This window comes from Octopus bimaculoides, chromosome 14, assembly GCF_001194135.2.
Source record: "Octopus bimaculoides isolate UCB-OBI-ISO-001 chromosome 14, ASM119413v2, whole genome shotgun sequence".
NCBI lineage: Eukaryota > Metazoa > Mollusca > Cephalopoda > Octopoda > Octopodidae > Octopus > Octopus bimaculoides.
In genome coordinates, this window is record NC_068994.1 from 50,441,971 (window position 1) to 50,446,180 (window position 4,210).

The window sequence follows — 4,210 nt, forward strand, 5'->3', positions numbered from 1 at the left end:
ATATATATATATACATACATACATACATACATACACACACATTTATATATGAGGATATATGCATGTGTGTACACATACAAATACAAATATGTTTCTACATATCGTTGCTATTATGTTAAACTGTCGTATGTCCAAATTTGGCAAAATGTGTTTTTTTTTTTTTTTTAATATTCATTTTTGCTTGCAATAGTTGCTTCTTTTGGTCAAACTATTGTTATCTCCAGCTACTTCAGATGCCAAAATATCAAAAATTGTCTAAGTGTAGCACAAAGGTTTTGCTATGGAACAATGAAATTACTTCGACATTTTCTGAAAAAGCAACGTTTTGGACTTACAACACTTTTGCATAATAGCAACAATATATATATATATGCAGAGAGATATGCCATTCATACAGATATAAAATGCTTTGAGTTGCAAGACCCTTAGGGGTGCATGACTTAGTTTTGATGGTGTGTAATTGATGAAGATCACAATATTTACCATGAATGCCAGTCTGTCATGAGGTTTCTCATCTACAGCTGGCTAAGCTGGAGCAACATGAAACGAAATATTTTGCTCAAAAACAGAACACATACCCCCACCATCCAGGAATCAAAATTATGACAATGTGATCATGAATGCATTACACTAACCGTTTGGCCACGTGCCTTTATTGTGTGTGTGTGTGTGTGTGTGTGTGTATATACGGAGATTATATTATATGTTATATATATAATCATATATATATGTCACAATATATCAATATATGGATTTGAGTAATCTGGTAGTACTGGTAAAAAAAAAAAAGCTTCTTGACATATCATTCTACAAAACATATTCTGAAGGATTTTTCTTTTTGCATTGATGCAGGCATGTAAGTAATTTATTTATAATTAAATATAATAATATAAATTATTTACATGCCTTTAAGTTACAAAACAATTTGTTGTGATATTAGAATTTTGTTATTGTTGAATAAAATTTCAAACCGTTTCTGTCATTTATGACTTTATAATTAATAGTGACACAAACAGTATTAATTGATACCAAAAAGTAATATTTATCGCCCACTAAAAGTGGGGGTTCTGTTGGAACACAAAATACTGTGCTTATATGCATGACCAGTACATATGAGAAGTTCTCTCATGGTAAATAACACAGTATTCCACGTTCTAACACAACCTTCACTTTTACTGGAAGATGAATAATACCATATATTGGATGTATAGTTTAACACCTGGAACTGCAGTAAACATTCAGAGAAATTATCACATGTAGACAACAAATGCTAAAAAGCACAGATAATCAGACACTATTTTGTCACCACCAGCTGATGGCATTGTTGTATCAAGTAATTTCACCATACTATGTATCATCAGAAGCAGTCAGCCAAACTACATGAGATGATTTCTTTGGACATTTACCGCAGTCCAAGTTAGGCTGGATGTGCTAATTAATATTCATTACAAAAACTGCTTCTATCGCTCACAACACATACACACTTGCACGTAGATGTGAGTTTTAGCAGAAGGCATTTGCCTAAAGTGTCACAGTGAGGCAGAACCCAAAACCATGAGATCGGGAAGCAAAACTCTTAGGTATACAACTGAGTCTGCACTTTTATATATACACAGAAAAGCATTACCATCATTGTCATCATCAAATAACTGTTTTTCATGCTGCAATGCATTGGACGGTTTGAAGGGATCTGATTAGGCAGAGGATTATGTGATGCTTCAATTTTCCCAATGGCTCAATATCCCATCTAATGCCAACCACTTAGTAGAGCATACTGCATGCTTTTTCGTGGCCCCAGCACTACTGAGGTAGCCACATCTCTCATACGGCTACAGAATTCCCTCTCAACTGACTTGGAGTAGTTGAGATGGAGCTGGAAAGAAAGGTAAAGGTGGTGGAGATGAAGTGTCAGACATGCCTTTGATGTAGAAGAATGTGAACAGAGGGTGGGAATAGATTTTTCAGTGTGTGCAAGAATATGGAGTGAGTAGGTAATGAAGAGAATGTACAAGAGTGTAATAGTAGTAGTAGTAGTAGCTGATGGTAGTTGTGTGTTGAGTGGCAAGTGATAAGACTGAGTTATGCAAGCATAGGAAAGTAGATGTTAAAACAATGATGTGTGTGTGTGTGTGTGGAGGGGGGGTCTCAATGTATGCGTGTGCAAAAAGTGGTGGTGTCACATAAAAAGGAACTGCTGATGGTGCCATGTAAAAGGCACCCAGTACAATCTGTAAAGTGGTTGGTATTAGGAAGGGTATCCAACTATCAAAACCAAGCTAAAAGCAGACTATGGAATCTGGTGTGGCCCCTGGCCTTGCCAGTTCCTGTCATGCTACCCAACCCATACCAGCATGGAAAACAGACATTAAATAATGATGATGTTGTGTGAGTATACACATATACATACATACGCACATGCACACAGACACATACATAATGTCCATGCATACATACATACACACATACATATATATATGACATGTACAAAGCAGTCCCACATCGACATGGGTGCATGAGAGTGTGGTTCTATGTGACTATATATATATAATTACCTCTGCCTGGGATTGAAACTCAATCATCAGATTCTCCACAAGCACCAATACATTTTTTATTCATTCAAATTTTGAGGTGGAGAGAAGGGGTAGGGACAAAATTAATTTTTCAAAAAAATGCTTCATGTTTTTTTTTTTTTTCGTCTCACCTGACCACACCATGTTAGCTCGGTAACTGCACATATCATCATTCGTTCTTCAGCCAGTGACAAAGTTTCATGCACAGAACAAAACAACAAACAACAAACAAACAAGAGAGACAGACAGACAGATACAGTGGGACTTTAGGTGACTTACCAAAACTTTTCATTTTTATTTGCTTTACACATAATGGAAATATTTGAGAATATGAGAGAGAGAGAGAGAGACAGAGACACACATACACACACACACACACAGTAAACTAGAGTGAGAGAGAAGAGACAGATATAAAGGCAGAGGCTGACTTTGCAACAGGACACTTTATTAAGATCTGTATTCAATAACACATGGTTGGTTTGGGGTTTTGTCTTTTTTTTTTTAATTATTTTTTCTTTCTTTTTTTTTTTTGATGTTTTGAAGTAAAGTGTACTACTACTACAGCTAATCATAGTAATAATAATGATAATATTAATAATGATAATAATAATAATGATGATAAGAATAATAATAATAATAATAATAATAATAATAATCATTAATAATAATCATAATAGTAATGATGACAATGATATCTTTGGACTAGGAACAAGGCCGATTTCGTAACAAGGGTTGGAAAGGGTGGGCAGATATAGTCACTTGAATAGATTCTTGTGTGTGATTTGTATGTTTGTGAGTATACATATGCGAGTGTGTATGTATGTATGTACATGTGTACACAAACACAGACACATAAGTAGAGAAAGAGAGATACATATATATGAGATATGTATTTATAAATTACTGGTATTGTTTTTTTCCGTTTTGTATTTTTGTTTCATTTTCGTTTCTTGTTTTTCTTTTGTTTCCCTTTTCTTTTTTTTTTTTTACTTTCTTTCAATCAGTAACCTCCCCTTTCCTCCCTTCCCCCACCCGGGAGGGGGGATGAAAGGCAAAGTCGACCCCGGCGGGATTTCAATGAGAGAAGGACAAACAGAGAGAGAAAGAGAGAGATGGATAGATTAGACTGGATTAGACAAGACAGACGGAAGTGAAAGTTGAGAAAAGTAAGTGAGCCTTTCTTTTTGTTTCTTTGTTTTTTTTTAAAGAAAATACAAAAAAAAATGAATAAATTAACAACCCCAGGACTGCTGTCAGGCACTGGAAGTAGATATATAATGATAGTAATAATAATAATAATAATGATGATGATAATTATAGTATCTGACCCGGCTGCTGTCTTGCCATGTGTGCCACCTCCATTGTCCTACAATGAACTTAATGAAAAAAGGGACCATGTAATGAAGATATTGACACACAGATGTGGATGTATATATATATATGCGTGTGTGTGTGTGTGTGTGTAAATATATTTATATATTCACATACACAAACAAGATGTACACGCACATAAATATAAATATAAAGATATATACACACATATACATGCATATACACATACACATTTATATACATAGATATATGTAGGTGTATGTAAATATGCATATATATATATATATATATATATATATATATATATA

At 34.3% G+C, this 4,210-nt stretch overlaps 1 long non-coding RNA gene across 1 annotated transcript in view; it reads right to left on the bottom strand.

Annotated features, from left to right (window-relative positions):
• LOC128249389 (uncharacterized) overlaps positions 1-4,202 on the bottom strand; it is a 10,164-nt gene extending 5,962 nt beyond the window's left edge. Inside the window, exon 1 of the long non-coding RNA XR_008265497.1 lies at positions 1,628-4,202. This is a non-coding gene — a long non-coding RNA (uncharacterized LOC128249389). The remainder of the gene's footprint in view (positions 1-1,627) is intronic.
• Positions 4,203-4,210: the final 8 nt, after the last annotated feature.